Consider the following 21,292-nt stretch of genomic DNA (forward strand, 5'->3'; position numbering starts at 1 on the left):
TAGAAGGGAATGACGCGTGCGCGCGCACTGGAACTGACGTCGGGGCCGGTGCAGGCGCAATGATTCCTGGGAGCGATGACGTTCAGCAACCAGGAATCATTGCAAAGCCAGGAAGTGACGACGGGCCGTGGCCGCCGAGGGGAGGAAGAAGGAAGTAAGGTAAGTATATTTTCTTCTATACGAGGTAAGTAAAAAAAAAATGCGATTATCCATTTGTTTTTCAGGTGACCCGGAGCGAGAAGATGGAGGTAAGTATAAATTTAGGGTGGAGCTCCACTTTAAAGAGTATCTAAACCCAAAAGCAAAATGTAATATATTGCAGTTTACCAATCCTAAAAAATTAGCTCCAACTTTCTGACTATGTTTCAAGTTACATACTTAGGGTCAGCTCCCAACCCCAAACCAGCCTCCCACTTACAGGATCCTGGGGTTCTCCCAATCCCCAATACTCATCAATGTCCCCTCTTGCATTATGGTCTTTATCAGAGTCCCCGGTTGCATCAGAGTCTCATCAGAGTTCCCCTATATCAGCGTCCCTGTTACATCAGGACCCATCGGAGTCAACCTTACATCAGTGTCCCCATCAAAGCCTGGTTACATCAGGAATCCCATCAAATTTCTTCTTACATCAAAGTCCCCCCTTACATCAGGATCCCCATCAATGCCCCCCCTTACAACAGGGTCCCCATCAGAGTCCCCCTTAGAGGTAACACCTTTAGTGTTAATGCAGAGAGCATAGGCAGCCTTTGCTGACCTTAATTCTCAAGCAAAAACAGAAAGGTGCAAACCAATATTCTTACTATGGACACCTTTAACATTCATTGTGCAAGATACTTTAACCACTTCAGCCCCAGAAGGTTTTGCCCCCTTAATGTCCAGGTCATTTTTTGAGATTCAGCACTGCGTTAATTTACCGGACAATTGCGCGGCCGTGCGACACTGTACCCTAATAAAATTGATGTCCTTTTTTCCCACAAATAGAGCTTTCTTTTGGTGGTATTATTTGATCACCTGTATGATTTTTATTTATTGTGCCATAAACAAAAAAAGAGCGAAAATTCTGGAGAAAAAACAATATTTTTCACTTTTTGTTATACAACATTCCCCAAAAAAAAAGAAAAAAAATCAATTTTTTCATCATTTTAGGTCAATTTGTATTGTGTTACATATTTTTGGTAAAAAAAATCCCAATAAGTGTATTTTGATTGGTTTGCTCAAAAGTTATCACGTCTACAATCTAGGGGAAAGATTTATGTCATTTTTATTATTTTTTTTTAGTAATGGCGGCGATCTGCGATTTTTAGACTGCGACATTGTGGCGGACAGATCAGACCCCCTAACTGACATTTTGTACACTTTTGGGGGCACCATTGACATTACTACAGTAATCAGTGCTAAAAATATGCAATGCTACTGTAATGACACTGGCAGGGAAGGGGTAAACTCAGGGGCGATCATAGTGTTAAATGTATGCCTAGGGAGTGTTTTCTAACTGTGAGGGAGATGGGCTTGTGGAATCAACCCAGAGACCTTTGATCCTAAATAGGAGAATCACAGACGCTCTGTGTTCATTCCAGAGAGAGCAACGGTCTGCTGTGTTAACAACGGCAGACCGCTGTTGTCTCTCCACAGGGAGCGTTCGCGGGTGCTCAGCGGAGATTGCTGCCACCGGCCCCGTGAATTGGCTTCACCGCTGCTTAATGGGGGCATGAGCGCACCTCCGGCGGCGCGTGCACGCCCCGAGGAGTGCTCCCACGAACCACCGCACAGGTACGCCGGTTAGCGGAGAGGAGCCAGCCTGCCGCAGTATATCTGCGGCGGGCAGTCGGCAAGTCATTAAGAAATAATAATACAAAGGGAAGTAGGACAAATCCCTAGGGATAAATCACTAGAGGAAGTAGTCAACAACAGGGATGACCTTAATTCTCAAACTGTGCAGATTGAGGATACACCACTGATAATAGCAGAGGGCCAGATAAATTCTTGTAGCAGACCAGATGTGGCACTCGGGCCGTAGTTTGAAGACCCCTACTCTATAGTAATAACCTAGCATCTCCTGACAGCTAGAGGAGCTGGGCCAACACAAACAGTAATTAGACATTCCAGGAAGAGAAGAAGGCTTTGACATGGAAGGAGGGAGGAGCTGTCCCGGGGAACTGACTCTTCATGAAAAAAGTCAAATTTGCCTAGCGAGGAACTTTTCATGTAAATAAAATTATAATTTGTGGAATGGAAAAATGCTACAAATAAATATTTGATTTTTCTATGTGTTTACCTGCAATTTTAAATTATTGACATAATCTCTATGAATATGTACAATGTAGAGAAACAAGAGCTTTAACCTGTTCCCGACCGCCCGCCGCAGTTATACGGCGACAGACAGCCGCTCCCAGGCAAATCGCTGTAGCTGTACGTCGCTCGCGTACAGCGGGGAAGCCGATGCAGAGGGCAGGTGACTCAGATTGCCGTCTGACACCCGCGATCGTTCCCCGCTGAGAGAGAACGGTCAGCTCATGTGATCCTTCTATATAGGATTGCATGTCTCTATGGTCATTTCAGAAGCCACACCCCCCCCCCCCCACAGTTAGAATCACTCCACTAAGCTCACATTTAACCCCTAGATCACCCACAATGTTAACCCCTTCCCTGCCAGTGTCATTATTACAGTAACAGTGCATATGGTCACTGGTCCCACCAAAAGTGTCAAAAAATGTCAGTTAGGGGTCAAATCTATCCACCGCAATGTCAAAGTCCTGCAAAAAATCGCAGATCGCCGCCATTACTAGTAGAAAAAAAACAATAAAAATGACATAGATCTTTCCTGTAGTTAGTAGATAACTTTTGTGCAAACCAATCAAAATACGCTTATTGCGTTTTTTTTTTTTTTTTTACCAAAAATATGTAGCAGAAAACAAATTGGCCTAAAATGTTAAAACATTTAGATTTTTACATTTTTTTTTTTTTGAGAATGTTATATAGCAGAAAATATTGTTGTTTTTTTTTTTTTTTCCAAAATTGTTGTTTTTTTTTTTTTTATTTATAGCGCAAAAAATAAAACTTGCACAGGTGATCAAATAACGCCAAAAGAAAGCTCTAAAAAAAGACATCAATTTTATTAGGGTACAGCGTTGCACGACCGTGCCATTGTCCGTTAAATTAACGTAGTGCCGAATCGCAAAATAGGGCCTGGTCAGGAAGGGGGCAAATCCTTCCGGTCTTAAAGTGGTTAAAAAAGGCCTTCCTGTTCTAAAAGCACAAAGCTGGCACAAGCTGACTTTGGTCAAAAAGGCCCGTCTGATTATTTTGCATATCTTGTATCATTTGCATGCTTTAATATCCAAGTGCGGAATGAGAAGAGCACGTGGTTTTAGTTTGTTATTATAGCGTGCGCATATCTGTTTCAGCTGCAGTAGTTAAATGATACTGCTATTAAATGTACTTTCTTTTCTCAATGTACTTTTCTTTCCTAATTACCACTAGTTCTTATTTTTTGAAACACGCCAAATGTAAATCATAAGCATGCAGCGGGATTGCCTACCGGATTAGGAATGACCAAAGATCGTCAACAGCTCATAAACGAGCAAACATTATTCTTTTCATCTTCAGGCAAAGCAGGCATCCTCTGAAAATCAAGAAGTGTCTGATTTTGGGAACAAAAGGGAGCTGAATCCCGCTAGCACACTTTTACAAGTTATGACAAATGTATTTGTAGACTCCCTTCTCTATGATAGCTGATGACAAGCTGTTGATATATTTCAGGCTTGCTTTAAAAAGTATCAAAACCACCCATCAGGGCTGTTCTCAATACACACCAACAGAACCTTATTTCATCATTGAAGTTAAAATGTTTCAACATGAAGCTTATCCTTAAATAGTCCTGAAATGATATTCCTTCATTGACAGAAATTGTATACCTTCTCTAAGTAAAATGCAATCTTGCACAGAGTAAAGAGTGAATGCAAGTGTTCGCGTTTTTACATTTTCATTTTCTCCTGCTAAAACAAACCCAGCAAAGCTTGAAGAGTATGCAAAAATGGGCAGCTATTGGTGATGTGATGTCATGGGCATATAAAATGAGGTGAAGCAACATATAATCAAAGTATGCGGCTAAAGCCCAATTGAACTTTCAATTTATATTAGCTAAATACATTCCAGATGCATCAAAACCAAAGGTGTGCAATATCTTACAGTCTACTTTATTTAGCATGCTGCGTTGGGGGACCCTTGTTCCCTGTTGGGAAGCAGTAATCTCTTTGCAGAGGTCCAACACATGTGAGCTGGAGCTCTCCAATCACCGGGGAGAATGAACTTTGCTGATTGCAGATACTATAGGTCTCACTCAGTAAGGGCAAAAAATAAATCTGTGGTTGGGGAGTGGTAAAGACATGTCGTTGAGTCGTGCTGTTGAGGGCAGGGGGCACACAGCGAGGGAGAGAGGATCAGAAGCAGGCAGAATAGGGAGGGGGATCGGTGTCGGAGAAGCAATTACAGGAATGATGCCCTGTGTCTGTGTCACTCTCCGCAGCAGCTGAAAGTTGGCAGGAGGGGGGAGAAACTGGCTTTCAGCTGCTGCTGAGAGCTGCACAGGGCTTCCTTATGTAATTGCCCCTCCGCCTAACTGCACCAATTCTCCGTAGTGTTGGGGCCCCCCTGTGTTCCCAGGCCCCCTACAGAAGGACTGGTGGTCCCCCCCATCAGCGGCCCTGACCACAGTACCATGTGGTTTGCTGCAGTGTGTTTATAAAAATATTGCAAGCACTACTTTTTGCGTGGTCCAGCGCGCCGCACACAAAACACTCCACACCTGAACGCACATGTTACTGTGCCATCTCGGTGTGATCTGGCTCTAAAAGATAAAGAAGCTGCGTACTTAGTAAGTGATTAAATCAGCTGCTGAAAGTGCTAAAAAACAGAGGATTTATCCGCTTCAGGTCGACACTGTAGTGGTTTTACTGCTACAGGGTGACACCTGTGTGCTGCATCACCTATATATACATGATCTGACGCTTCTGGGTCGGGGGCGTGCTTCTGCTGTGATTACACACAGCGGAAGCCGATCTGCGGGTGCAGGGTACTCGATGTCCTCCAGCACCCATAGAGTTTGTGTCCATGCAAAGCAAGGAATACATTTCACATCTTCCTCTAGTGAAAGAGCCTCACACAGTATAGTAGAATGCTGGCTACGCACACAGTTAATGCTTTGATTGCCCTAGATGTTTAACCCCTTCGCAGCCATGGAATTAGTACAGTGACAGTGCATATTATTTTTTAGCAGTGATTACTGTATTAGTGTCACCGTTCAGAATGTCCACCGCAATATTGCAGCCCCGCTATTGCCGCCATTACTAGTAATAAATAAATAAATAAATAAAAATATCCCATAGTTTGTAGATGCTATAACTTTTGCACAAACAAATTAATTTACGCTTATTGGGATTTTTTTTACCAAAAATATGTAGCAGAATACATATTGCCCTAAACCATGGGTGTCCAACCTTTTGGCTTCTCTGGGCCAAATTGAGTGTACAGAAATTTTCTCGGGCCGCATATAAAATATATACTACAGTTAAGGTATACAAGTAATAAAACGCCGCCGCACCCTTCCTTCGCCGCCCCCCCCCCCCCCCCACTAATTAAAGGATATTAAAGGAACACTCTAACCCCCATGACCACTTCGGTGATTTGAAGTGGTGATGGTGGTAGGAGTCAGAAACACTGCACATGCTGGGATATTTACAGTTATGTGCTGGGGGATAGTTGCACCCCTAGCACATGTGACTTAGGCAGCCAGAAAATATCATACCCTTCATACATATATGAACAAGGACATGATATATTATGACAAAACACAACTAGTTATTAAAAAACATATTGCAACAATTTACACACGCTAATGCACATACCTTTTCTACTAATTTTGCAGACTGCTGGTGTGGTTACTGCTGGCGGCTACTGCTGGTGTGGTTACTGCTAGTGGTTACTGCTGGTCATGACATTGGGTACTGCTGGAGGAAGCAGTGGCTGCAGTAGAGAGTAGAGGCACTGCTTCCTGTATGGCTCCTGTCACACACAGAATGCATTTCATATAGTTACATATTTACATAGTAGGTGAGGTTGAATAAAGACAATAGTCCATCCAGTTCAACCTGTGTAGGTGTGTGTGGCCGTAATCATCTTGCATACCCCTGAATGTTCGGATTCTTGAGATGTACATCTAAGAGTCTTTTGAAAGCCACCATACTTCCCGCAGAAACCACCTCTTGTGGTAGAGAATTCCACAATCTTGTAGCTCTAACAGTAAAGAACCCCCCTCGTTGCCTGAGGTTAAAACGCTTCTCCTCCAGACGCATTGTATGCCCTCGAGTCCTCATGCAATCCTTCCGACTGAATAGCTTTTTTTCTATGCAGAGATCACCATTGAGATATTTATAAATTGCTCTCAGGCCTCTCTTCTCCAGGGAGAATAAATCGAGCGATTTTCAGACGCTCTTCATAATTAAGGTCCTCCAATCCCCTAATTAGTTTAGTTGCCCTTCTCTGGACTCTCTCCAGCTCCAACACATCCCTCCTGAGGACCGGCGACCAGAACTGGACAGAATACTCCAGATGTGGTCAGACCAGAGTTTTATAAAGTGGAAGGATTATAGTTTTATCTCTGGAATACATCCCTTTCTTTATGCATGCTAATATTCTACTGGCTTTGGCAGCTGCCGCTTGACATTGCATGCTATTGCTTAGTCTATCCTCTACCAAGACTCCCAGATCTTTCTCAATTTTTGATTCCCCCAAAGGTTCCCCTCCTAACGTGTATTGTGCTTTTATGCTTTTAGTCCCCAAGTGCAAAACCTTACACTTCTCCACATTAAACCTCATTTGCCATGTCGTTGCCCACTCTGTTATTTTGTCCAGGTCATTCTGTAGGATATCTGCTTCATGCTGTGCAGTTATTGCCCTGCCCAATTTTGTGGCATCTGCAAAAACTGATAACGAACTACTGATCCCGTCCTCAATGCTTTTTATGAATAAATTGAACAAGGTTGGTCCCAGGACTGAGCCTTGGGGCACCCCGCTTACCACCTCAGACCAGTCTGAGTGTGCGCTATTTATTACCACCCTTTGGACACGCCCTTTTTGCCAGTTCCGTATCCAAGAGCAGACCTTGCGGTCGATGCCTGCAGACCTTATTTTATAAATTAAGCGCTTGTGGGGAACTGTATCAAACGCCTTAGCGAAATCCAGGTACACCACATCCACTGGTCTCCCCTATCTAGCTCACAGCTCACCTCCTCGTAGAATGTTAAGAGATTGGTTTGACAAGAACGCCCATTTGTAAACCCGTGCTGGTTATATTCATATCACTCTGCCTGTGACAGAGCTGGAACCAGGGCCGCTGATAGGGGGGGACCACCAGCCCTCTTGTAGGGGGCCCGAGCACACAGGGGGGCCCACACAGAGAGGGGGATTAGTGATGGACAACAATTACAGAAATCTTCCTCCAGCACCTGAATCTGATCTCTGTCCCTCTCCCTGCTATCAGCTTTTATCTGTTGAGAAAAAGACAGTCGTCCCTCACTAATCCCCCTCCCTTGTGTGGGGCCCCCCTCCCAGCACTTATCTCTGCTCAGGAGTTTATTTGTAAATTGTAACTTTGTTTCTCTCTCTCTCTGTCTCTCTGATCACTGAGCTCCAACTGCCCAGCCTGTATATTTTTCTCATCTCATCTTCTTTTTTATTTAACATTGTTTTGTTTTTTTTTAGATTTAGCAGGAATTATGCGAGTTATGTTATATTTTTGTCTGATAATAGTGATTTTGTTGTAATTTTAGCTAAATATATCTTTAATATTTTCTTGAGGGGGCCCTGCCAGGTAGTCTGTATGGGGTCCTGCTATTTCTAACAGCAGCCCTGGCTGGAACTATACAGGAAGCATCGGCTCTGTCACTGACTGCAGACATCCTAAGTCTCCCGTGGCAGACAGGAGATCGCACAGCACTTGCAGCCTAGTGCGTGCCTATCCAATGCAGCCTACACAGTGCCCATCCAATGCAGCTTAACCAGTGTGTGCCCATCCAATGCAGCCTGATCAGTGCCCATCCAGTGCAGCCTCACCAGTGCATGCCCATCCAATGCAGCCTGATCAGTGCCCATCCAATGCAGCCTCACCATTGCATGCCCACCCAATGCAGCCTGATCAGTACCCATCCAATGCAGCCCCACCAGTGCATGCCCATCCAATGTAGCCTCACTAGTGCATGCTCATCCAATGCAGCTTCACCAGTGCGTGCCCATCCAATGCAGCTTCACCAGTGCGTGCCCATCCAATGCAGCCTGATTAGTGCCCATTCAATGCAGCCTCACAAGTGCATGCCCATCCAATGCAGCCTGATCAGTGCCCATCCAATGCAACCTCACAAGTGCATGCCCATCCAATGTAGCCTCACCAGAGCGTGCCCATCCAATGCAGTCTGCAATGAAGAGAGAGGAGAGCCACTGGATTACACAGAGCAGGGATCTCCCGCTTACCCGGCGACCGCTGTCATACGAAGTCCTGCCTCCTGGACCGGCTCCTATGATCGACGTCACCAATGTGCTGTCTATCATTGACAGAGGCTCCGAGGCAGCTTCTGCCTACAGTCAGTTGGAAGCCACTGTAGCCGTGCCCCCAACTAGACTTCCTTCCTCCTCAGCAAAAAATAAATAATTCTCAGGGGGCAGTGGGCCGCATTGCCTATGGTTCTGGGCCGCATGCGGCCCTCGGGCCGCAGGTTGGACATGCCTGCTTTGAAGAAATTTGATTTTTTTCCATTTTTTTATTGGATATGTTTTAATGCAGAAAGTAAAAAATAAAAAACACGAAGGTGATCGTATACCACCAAAATAAAGCACTATTTGTGGGGGGGAAAGGACACAAATTTAATTTGGGTACAGCGTTTCATGACAGCGCAATAGTCAGTTAAAGTAACAGTTGCAAGCAGGTACAGTGGTGATCGAAAGTTTGGGTACCCCAGGTAAAAATTTGTATTTTGTGCATAAAGAAGCCAAGGAAAGATGGCAAAACCTCCAAAGGGCATCAAATTACAGATTAGACATTCTTATAATATGTCAACAAAAGTTAGATTTTATTTCCATGATTGACACTTTCAAAATTACAGAAAACAAAAAAATAGCGTCTGCAAAAGTTTGGGCACCCTGCAGAATTTATAGCATGCACTGCCCCCTTTGCAAGGCTGAGACCTGCCAGTGGATTGTTCTCAGTCATCATCTGGGAAGACCAGGTGAAGTCAATCTCAAAGGTTTTAAATGCCCAGACTCATCTGACCTTGCCCCAACAATCAGCACCATGGGATCTTCTAAGCAGTTGTCTAGAAAACTGAAACTGAAAGTAGTTGACGCTCACAAAGCTGGAGAAGGCTATAAGAAGATAGCAAAGCATTTTCAGATGTCAATATCCTCTGTTCGGAATGTAATTGAGAAATGGCAGTCATCAGGAACAGTGAAGGTTAACCACTTGCCGACTCGTCATCGTCCAGCGACGTAGACCTACATCGCTGGACTCCTCCCCTTGTGGGCGGCACGCGCGTGCCACCGGAGGCTCGCTCCTGCTGTATTCAGACACAGCGGGAGTCGGGCCAGGGGAGGAGAGGCGGTGATCACCGCTGCTCTTCCCCGATTGTCGAGGATCGAGTGAGGAGGTCCGCCCGCTTGTGTAAACAAAGCAGGTGGATCTCCTATGTGACAGGCAGGGACAGATTACAGGATTCAGCATAGCTGAACCTGCGATCTGTGCCTGTGTCACACAATCCCCTCCCCCCACACACGTCAGTAAGCACCAGGCATACATTGACCCCTTGATCACCAATAAAGTTAACCCCTTTCCTGCCAGTGTCATTATTACAGTAACAGTGCATATTTATAGCACTGATTACTGTAGTAATGTCACTGGTACCCCCAAAAGTGTCAAAAATGTCAGTTAGGGGTCCGATCTGTCCGCTGCAATGTCGCAGTCGCGCAAACAAAATCGCAGATCGCCGCCATTACTAGTTTAAAAAAAAACAATAAAAATGACATAATTTCCGGTAGTTAGTAGCTGCGATAACTTTTGCGCAAACCAATCAAAATACGCTTATTGCGATTTTTTTTTACCAAACATATGTAGCAGAAAACAAATTGGCCTAAAATGTTAAAAAATTTTGATTTTTACATTTTTTTGGGGGGAATTTCATATAGAAAAATGGGAAAAATATTGTTATTTTTTCAAAATTGTTGCTCTTTTTTTGTTTATAGTGCAAAAAGTAAAAATCGCACAGGTGATCAAATACCACCAAAAGAAAGCTCTATTTGTGGGGAAAAAAGGACATAAACTTAATTTGGATACAGTGTCGCATGACCGCGCAATTGTCCGTTAAAGTAACGCAGTGCCGAATCACAAAATATGGCCTGGTCAGGAATGGGGTAAAATCTTCCGGTCTTAAAGCGGTTAAAAATACGCTCATTGAGAATTTTTTTGTCAAAGACATGTAGCTAAATACATTTTGGCCTAAATATATGACAAAAATTGAATATATTGGATATTTTTTAACTGTCAAAGTAGAAAAATATTGTTATTTTTTCAAAATTGTCGCTCTTTTTTTATTAATATCGCAAAAAATGAAAAGCGCAGAGGTGATCAAATACCACCAAAAGAAAGCTCTGTTTGTATGGAAAAAAAGGACTTAAATTTAGTTTGGGTACGGCATTGCATGACCGCGCAATTGTCAGTTAAATTCACACAGTACAAAGTGGCAAAAAGTGGCCTGGACGTAAAGCAGAAAAATCCTCCGGTCCCAAAGTGGTTAAAGCAAGATCTGGAAGACCAAGAAAAATATCAGACAGAACAGCTCGCAGGATTGTGAGAAAAACAATTCAAAACCCACGTTTGATTGCACGATCCCTCCAGAAAGATCTGGCAGACACTGGAGTTGTGGTACACTATTCCACTATAAAGAGAAACTTGTGCAAATATGGTCTTCATGGAAGAGTCATCAGAAGAAAACCTCTTCTACGTCCTCACCACAAAAATCAGCGTTTGAACTTTGCAAATTAACATATAGACAAGCCTGATACATTTTGGAAACAAGTTCTGTGGACCGATGAGGTTAAAATCAAACTTTTTGGCCGGAATGAGCAAAGGTACGTTTGGAGAAGAAGGGGCACAGAATTTAATGAAAATAACCTCTGTCCAACTGTTAAGCATGGGGGTGGATCAATCATGCTTTGGGGTTGTATTGCAGCCAGTGGCACAGGGAACATCTCACGAGTAGAAGGATAAATGGTTTCAATAAAATTTCAGAAAATTTTGGATGGTAACTTGATGCCATCTGTGAAAAAGCTGAAGTTAAAGAGAGGATGGCTTCTACAAATGGATAATGATCCTACACACACCTCGAAATCCACGGGGGATTACATCAAGAGGCGTAAACTGAAGGTTTTGCCATGGCCTTCACAATCTCCTGACCTCAGCATAATTGAAAATCTATGGATAGACCTTAAAAGAGCAGTGCGTGACAGACAGCCCAGAAATCTCAAAGAACTGGAAGACTTTTGTAAGGAAGAATGGGCAAAGATACCTCAAACAAGAATTGAAAGGCTGGCTACAAAAAGCGTTTACAAGCTGTGATACTTGCCAAAGGGGGCAGTACAAGATATTAACTCTGCAGGGTGCCCAAACTTTTGAAGATGCCATTTTTTTGTTTTCTGTAATTTTGAAAGTGTCAATGATGGAAATAAAATCTAACTTTTGTTGACATATTATAAGAATGTCTAATCTGTAATTTGATGCCTTTTGGAGATTTTCCCATTTTTCCTTGGCTTCTTTATGCACATTAATACAAATTTTTACCTAAGGTGCCCAAACTTTCGATCACCACTGTAGGTATCAAGGCTGATGGCGGCACAATTGCCACATCCCAAAATTATACAATACAAAAAGCACAAAAAGTCCAAGGGGTTTTCTTATAGAGCATAGGCCAGCAAAAAAAGTAACACAGTGCTATATCAAAAAAAATGGCCTGGTCATGAAGGGGGGTAAATCTTTCCGAGATAAAGTGTAATATAAGTTTAACATGTTAAATCCAACTTCTCAGAGTACAATATATAGGACATTTTTGAAGTGTAACAAGACAATGATCTTCCCAGCCTAGCATCTGCTCTAAGTGGGGACTAAGTAAGGGGAACATGGGAGAAATAGGAAAGGTCTGGCAGTGAGAAGGAGGGGAGAACCGAGGGAGATACCAAATGAATACAAAACAAACAAGTTGCTGTAGCACAAACCTACCACTGGATGTCAGCAGATATCAGAGCATCAATAACGTTTCAATTTAATGGACACAACAGCTACATTGTCACCTACTAATGTGATAGTGCATGCTGTATTGTTAATGATCCAGTGCCTCTTAGAATTTTAAATCTCAATCACTGTAAGGTAGCCGGCGGTAGCGTCACATGATGATGGTGCCAGGCGATTGATTTCACAGAAAAAGGACGACTGGCTCAATTATAAAGGAATAAAAATGGAATCCTTTCAAGCAGTTGTTAGAGGAATGAGACATGATGGAGACATGTGTTTTCTGTTAGAGGAATTAAATAGCCACCATCATTTGTATACTGTATGTGAGCTTGTTCCTAATTGTAACAAAGAAAAATGTAAACATTGCCCAATCTGGGGAGGTATTTCTATCCAAATAACATGTTTATCAATAAGCGGCCCTGACACTGTGTTTCAATTTGTGTATTCAATTATTTTTAAATGGTTTGTATCATCTTTCCTGCATCCTTCTAGCATACCCACCTCATTAGGCTGTTTTCAAAGCTGTCAGTCAGAGGATTTTATATCCACAGGGCAAAGTCGCAGCAGACGAGTATTCAGAGTGAGCATCCAAACCCAAAACTCCCAGATGAACGTTACATATTGATGGGGAGTGCTTAGACATTTTTCCATATGATGCACACTATCTTTAAAGGGGAACTTTCCTCCCCCCTATACCCCCCCCTCCCCCTAACCTATATCGTTGGGCTCTTTAAAACACATACTTACCCGTCCAGCAAATCCAGTGTTGTCCCATTGCAATCTGCTGTTCAGTTGATATACAATACACTATATTGTCAAAAATATTGGGGCGCCTGCCTTCACATGCATATGGAAGAAATGGACTGGATGGCGGCACTCCAAAAAATGTGTCCTTTATTGAAGAAAACAAAAATACATGAAGGATAATTATACCAAAGCGGAGATGATGACAGTGGCAGCTAACGCGTTTTGCACCCAAGATGGTGCTTAGTCATAGCTGAAAAATGGGCAAATGTGCAGGTATATATATACATCAGTGTATACCTCTAGAGATCATTCTAACCAGGCTCACCTGCACATGTCCAATTAGGCAAAATCAGGCAAAATTTGACAAAACAAACTATTAGCATCAGAAAATGGCCATAGACAATAGACATTGAAGGCCATATTCCTGAAACAAATAGAAATATATATATATAAATCATAAATCAATAAAATGCCAAAAAAGTAACTTTGTGACACTGAAGTCTCATCAATAAAATGAAGTAAAATATATATTTTCTTCTTTTCATTATTTTATTTTTCTTGCCTTCTTGTTTTCTTGTTTGCTTGCTTTCTCTCTACTCTCCCCCTTTTTCTCCATTCCAATATTATATGTTTCATTATACTTGATGCTGTTAGAACTCTGTAAGATTACTGTATTTGACTTGATACATTTTTACGCCGATTGTCGTCATAGATCATACTATAATGCTAGTTTTATTTAGGATATATATATATATATATATATATATATATATATATATATATATATTCCTAAATGGAACCGGCAGCTGTGGAACTCTTTGTTCCTCCATGGAAACACCGTAAGTATTTTTATCCATTTAATCAACTTTTACGTTCTGCACTTTTCCACTTTTTTCCATTTTTTCACTTTTATTTTTCCTTTACATTTATGGGTTTTTCCATGGTTTTTGGTATCTTTTTCTTCCCCATTATTCACGTGGCATTCAAAGCTGTTTACTCCATGTGCATCCACTAGATCACTCTGCTGGTTAATCCTTTTCACGCATCAACTGATTTAAATTCTTGATATACAGCTACTATAATGTTTTTTGCAGGCAGGTTTCCCCATTACCTCACAGGGTTTCCTAAATGTGTGACTCCTTGTAAGTCAGATCCTCTCTCCACCCTCTCTGGACGTTGAGAGGCCTTCTTTGAAATACCTTTAGACCAATGGAAAATCTCTGGTAAAAGACATCCATCAGTACCAATGGTAAATATACAGGCCACAATAATATAGTTATTATTTTGATACATTTAGTGTATTGTATTCCTAAACTCATAATGTATTTTGTAGATACCACACACCCCCTGATGAAGACCTTTACGATATTAGGTTAAAACGGGTTGGGGTACCATTTTGCTGGTTGTGATGTTTTCTTTATCACATTGTTTTTAATCTTTAGGTGACTATTTTTGATGGATACTGTTGCACCCAGAGCTCATGTTTTATCCTATGTGGAATATATCTTTTAACATTTTTTTCTAAATAAAAATCAATATTTTATAATTCTGTCTTAAAGACTCATTTGCTGCAAAAAAACCTTTCCCTAGGGGAACCTTTCCTTTTTGCAGTCTCTACTCTAAGTCATCCCAAAGGTGTTCAATCTGGTTGAGGTCAGGACTCTCTGCAGGCCAGTTCTTCCACCCCAAACTCGCTCATTCATGTCTTCATGGACCTTGCTTTGTGCACTGGTCCAAATCATTTGGTCGAGGGGTGATTATGGTATGGGGTTGTTTTTCAGGGGTTGGGCTTGGCCCCTTAGTTCCAGGGAAGGGAACTCTTAAGACGCCTGCATACCAAGATATTTTGGACAATTTCATGCTCCCAACTTTGTGGGAACAATCTGGGGATGGCCCCTTCCTCTTCCAACATGACTGCACACCAGTGCACACCTTTGGGATGAATTAGAACGTAGAATGTGAGCCAGACCTTTTTGTGCTTGACCTCACAAATGCACTTCTGGAAGAATGGTCAAACATTCCCATAGACACACTCCTAAACCTTGTGGACAACCTTCCCAGAAGAGTTGAAGCTTTTACAGCTGCAAAGGGTGGGCCAACTCAATATTGAACCCTATGGGCTAAGACTGGGAGGCCATTAAAGTTCATGTGCGTGTAAAGGCAGGCGTCCTATTACTTTGACAGTATAGTGTAGCTCAGGTCCTGCACCGCCATCTTGGGAGCTGGCTGCCTCTTCCAGGTTCAGGCAGCCAGCCCCCCATGACATGTGCTAGGCCCATCTACAGACCACTCTGTGTCCCTGCACCTGTAGCCTCCTGTAAGATGTAACATGGTCTTGCAGTAGCCTGTAGGACCAGAGACACAGCATACTTGACTAGGTAAGAATTGTGGTGGGAGAAGGTCCCCAGTGACATGTGCCAGGCCCACCTACTGGTTATTCTGTGTCCCTGTGTCCCTGCAGCCTCCTGGAAGATTAAACACAGTGTTTCAGGAGGCTCTAAGACCAGGGACATGTCATTCTTGCCCAGGAAAGAATGGCTGAGGGGTGAACGGGAAGGTGGCAGGGGAAAATTCTTGAAAATTTAGGAAAAGAAAGGGTTGGATGGTAACTCCCTTTTGAGGGCAAAGGTCTGCTTTAAGAAGACTGACAGGGCATCTCCAGAGAAAGGATGGGTAAAGAGTTACAAGGCAAAAAAAAAGAGAGAAATCAGACTATATAAACCAGATAAGGAGTACACAACTATTTAAATTGATTGAATTCTATTGTACAATTGATCTAAAATACCATACAGAATGTTTGTTTGTGATTAAAAAGACAATTGCATTGTTTTTTCTCATAAGCTGAGTCAACCACATATGGTAGTACAGGATTAAATATTTCATGCACGACAGATATAAAATTCTGAATATGTATCTTTATTTGTCAATGCGTCTCGCTAAAAGTAGCTTCCTCAGGACGTATGAAAACAATACAGCTGTTGTCCAAAAAGAAAAATAACATGAAAAAAAAGTAACTGTATAAATGAGTTTTTAGCATATATATATATATATACACATAATATGTGGGGCATACCTCAGCACCAGAGCACCAGCATGCAAAAGACTCCCTGGGCAGGACAGAGGATAGGGAGATGCCATACGGGCAGACACCAGCATACCTACATAGTGGAAGTCCTCTCAATCCAGAGCTAGGCATCGATATCTCCATAGCTAGGCCTTATCCTAATGAGGGGAGATACCAGGATAAGGAGTTTTTAGCCATGGGACATCCCAGGGGCCTCCTGTCCCTGCAGCGGCACTGGGCAATCCTTCCTGCAGAAAGAGGCACTGACACCATCATTCTCTCTGTAGCATTCTACTGTAAGCCCAAGCTGACGTGATGATACACCTCTAATGGATGTGCCCACAACAGCCTAGAACTACAGGAAAAAGGTTCAGTGTCATTAGTCATCATTCACCTGAAACAGGAGTGCCATCTTGTGAATGAACAGACTTTCTGGACAGTATAATGCCAGATTGAAGAATATTGGGAAATCTCCATTTCTTTATTGTCTATTGAAGGACACAGGATTGTAGTACGTCGTGGACATGTTGGTTAAATTGCCACCTTCAGGAATTTGAACACTGGCAAAACATTAATGCTTAGCCAGCCCTCTGTTTAACACAGCCATGCCTTTTTGCAATTTTTTTTCCTTTCACATTTTGGTTCATGCTTCTCCATCAAATCTTCTTTCAGGCTCTGATCCTAATAAAACTCCACATTTGTCAGACTTCCTACATTCCTCTGTCCTGCAATGGATGACAAAGAAAGCAAGATTTCTGTACTTATTGTAAAATCTGTTTCCTGAAGTCCATTGAGGGGCAAGTCTTCCCTCTCTCTGTATTGACCTTATAAACTTGCCCACAAAACAGTGGCATGACAGTTGGACATAGGACTGGTTTAACATATTTAGTTTGAACCTGATCAAAGGTCCTGAAAGTGGCCCCCTGGCCACCTGGCTGAGCCAGACCTTCCTCTGGCAGTGGGCAGTCCTGACTGACTTTAAAGGCTATGTTCACTTTGTTTTTTCTCTAAAATCCAGCTCCTCTATGTACCAATATCCCATTATGTACCTCAGTTGCAGAAAAATAAAAGCTTTCTTTGATTTTGAAAGAGAGAAAACAATATTGTTGGGAGTCTGGCACTCCCAGATTCCAATGTTTAAGAGTCACCTGGACTGTTAAGGATGGGGCTGGGAAAATGAGTCTGCTGTCCGTGCAGGAAGTTTGTTGCACTGTAATTCAGGCTGCCATCCTCAGAGTGTGCACATGCTCTGTGTATGTGCAAGAGAGAAGAGAAAGGGGGAGGCGCCACTAAGTGCATTATTAAAAGGAATGCATTTATTGCAAATGATTAAAAACACTTACAATAGAGTAAGAAGTGATAGGCATCTCTGGAAATAAACAGTCTGTCTCCTACTGCTGCATCCTAGAGGAATGGATTGCTCCAACAGCACTGGGAATGAAGGGCTGGTGTTCCTTCGTGGTGCTTCCGCGCTTGGCCAGCATGGAACGTGGAAGCGGAAATTATGTCACCGGTGCGGGGAGTCCTTAACACAGAGTCCATAGAGACTAGAAGGTGAAGGTTACGCGCTCGGAGCTGACGGCTCCTTCTCAAGGCCTTGGCTGACATCACAGAGCCTGTCCAGTCTCAGAAAAGATCATGACAATGAATTAGGGATCCACCCACATGCCTGAACTGGCACCCGTCTCAGGCTCTCAGCTAGCTGCTGAGAGCCTGAGCCAGATGCTCCCGCTCCCTAAACAACACAACACTCCAGTGAGCGCTGGGGAGGCAGAGCAGAGAGCTGCTGACTGACAGCCACCAACTCTCTGCCCAGGGTAAACCGAGAGCAATCGGCAGTGTTTGATCACCCTGTTCTCAGTGTTAGAGCCGGTGGGGGAAAGATGCAGCATGGGACCAATACTGCATTCACCTGGGTAAGTATGGCGGACCGATGCTGCATCCACCTAGGTAAGTATGATAAAAAAAAAAATGATTCCCATAATTCTCTTTTAATTGAATCTCTCAAAACACCATTAACTGAAAGAGCAGCCATTCTGGCTATACAACAAAATCATAACAGTACATCAAGACATGGTGTCCGTCCAGGCTATACTGGATGACTAATTAATCACTAAATAAACACCATGCCCTAATATTATTATATGATGGGAGGGTGGGTGGGAGCCAAGGTCCAGTCTTCTCCTCAGAGCGTTACCTGAGCCCAGGTAATATATTTATATATGCTTCGGCAGCGTGGGCTGAGTGTGCCCGCCAAAACGCACCAATCTGCTCCTGTTGCTGTGCAGAATCCAGGGTGTTGTAGCCAGTAGCAACCTGTAGATAGAAACCAGGGAAGGGAGAAATAAGACCTGACCACTTTGCCCTATGACATGGGGTCCCACTAAACGCTAGGGACTCTTACATTCTGTCATAAGTGCAATGTTAGAGCAGCAGAGGAGGGAATTTATGACTTGTAGTAACCTTTTAGTATTCTGTTGCATTCTGTAATCTGTCTCTCTGCTCCTGTTTAGCAATGCATCACTGTGCAACAGAATTTGCAAATGTCCTCTAGGGTTTGTACAATCCGACCATGATAAAGCCTATGGCCAGTTTCAGTAACAGGTCCAAGAGATACAATAACACAGCAGCCTGCAATGATAAATTACAAACAGTTCTAACTTAAATAATATTCCTTTCCACTACAACATATTTTTGGAGGTTTGGTTATAATTTAATGAGTGATATTTGTAGATCAGAGACCATTCTCCCAACTAATTAGTAGAGAAGAGAAAGAAAAATATGCATAAGGCATCATGATAACATCTACTATTGGGTTGAGTCGTATTTCATTCCATATGGTTGAGTTATAGTGGTCAGTCTATTTTTAAACAATCTCTTGTGTGACAGGATGGAATATATTCAGGTAATTGAGTTTTATTAATGTCTCCTGTGAGGGTTAAGAAACCATCTGGATCAATATTATACAAACAATCAAATCTATTTGTGTAGTATATGCCAGAGGTATGCAACTTGTGGGTCTCCCACTGATGTGGAACTACTCTAGAGGTCTCAGCACTCTCCTGACAGTTTCGCTATCTCAACCTAAATAAAAAATTCAGCTGTACACTGGAAATTAGAATATATATGATCTCTTTATGTTCCATTACAGTGCATGGACATGCCATTTCATCAGTGCTTGACCAGAGCTTGATATGACTAATGCTTGTAGGCACCCAACATTTGAGGCCCCTTGTCCAGTAGTCTGATCCTTTTAAAATTAGTGTTTTACGACAGCTGGCCATAAACTAACATACCCAACCCAACCAGGTTGAGTGGACATAACTCTATTTGATTTGAAAAGGCCATTCGGTTTCCAGGAGGCATTTATCATCTGATTGGAGTAGGCCTCCATGGAGGTTTTCATGATGAGCGTGCAAACTCATTGGGGTAATACAGCTCTTCTTGGTGTTATTACTATTTGATATGCCACTGTTAATTGCATATTGAAGGCAGCAGAGTTTCTTTCACCCCTGCATTTATACAGATTGTCACAATTGGAGGTTCAACTTGGGACTTATTAGAAGGGGGACCTAGATGACAGCTAGGGAATAACACTGTACATATACGTTATACATTATATACAGTATATGTTTATACAGACAGAGAGGGAAAGAGACACTTTTAATTTGCCTGTGTTTCTGTTAAGCTGAATTGGCCGAAAATTTAATTTGTAGATGGAGCAAGCATGGATAAGGGAATCAACTGATTTCTCTTATTCAGCCTGTGTATCTAAACCCAAAAGCAAAATTATCTATATATATTGCAGTTTTCTGGTCCTTAGATGTGACTGCTGCATTCATTTCCTTTTTCCCATGTCCTTTTCCTGTATTTCTTACCTGGTAATCTTAAGAAAAACATACTTTCTGTCCTTATGTGACTACATTCATTCCTCTACTGTATCTATGTAGACAGTCTTTGGGGGAGATTTACTAAAACTGGAGCATGCAAAAACTGGTGCAGCTCTGCATAGGAACCAGCCAGCTTCCAGATTTAAGTCTGTCAAAGCTTAATTGAAAAGCTGAAGTTAGAAGCTGATTGGCTACCATGCACAGCTGCACCAAATGCTGAGTGCTCCAGTTTTAGTAAATCTCCAGTCTATCTTCATTACATGGTGGAGAGTGATGTTATTATTAGTTCACATAATAACGATAGGATTGTATTTCTTGCAAGATCAACAGGTATTTTCTGTACTTCTGTACTTGAAGTAAATCTACATAGCCTGAAAAATGCATTCTATTATATATATATATATATATATATATATATATATATATATATATATATATATATATATATATATATATATATATATATATATGTATATATATTTAGTTTTTTTTTTTTTAGTTTTTGGGTGTACAAGTTCTTTAACTGTTGTTGAATGCCACCCAAATCATGTGTGTGAGTAAAGGATGTTCTTTGTTAGGTAAGTAAATATGGTGAAGCTGTGTTTGCTTCAATCACCCAATCATTTTAAAGTAAAAATGTTGTTTTTCTTAGTTCCCTTGTACATGATTGGATACTCAGAGTGCTCCAGTATTTGTAAATCCCCAGTCTATCTTCATTACATGGTGGAGTGATGTTATTATTAGTTCACATAATAATGAGAGGACTGCATTTCTTACAAGACCAACAAGTACTTTCTGTACTTGCAGAAAATCTACTTGCCCTAAAAAATGTAATCTAATACATTATAATATATATATATATATATTTATATATATATATATATATATATATATATATATATATATATATATATACACATATATAATATTTTTTTAGTTATTGGGTGTACACGTGTACACATGCTTTAACTGTTGTAGAATGTCGCCCGAATTTTTGGGTAAGTAAATATGGTGAAGCTGTGTTTGCTTCAATCACCCAAACATTTTAAAGCAAAAATGTTCATTTTTCTTGGTTCCCTTGTACATGATTGGATACTCAGAGTGAACACAGCTTCAATAGCACATTAACTAGGCTAAGTGAATATTCTCTTCGATAAAGTGATTATTCTATATCCCTTTAGTAAATTAATGCCAGTGAACCTCCATTGCACTTAAACCCCAAATAGATTGGTTAAAACGTTGATTGCTTTCCATTCCCAATCTTAT

This window comes from Pelophylax lessonae (assembly GCF_965119305.1).
Source record: "Pelophylax lessonae genome assembly, chromosome: 13".
Classification (NCBI taxonomy): Eukaryota; Metazoa; Chordata; class Amphibia; order Anura; family Ranidae; genus Pelophylax; species Pelophylax lessonae.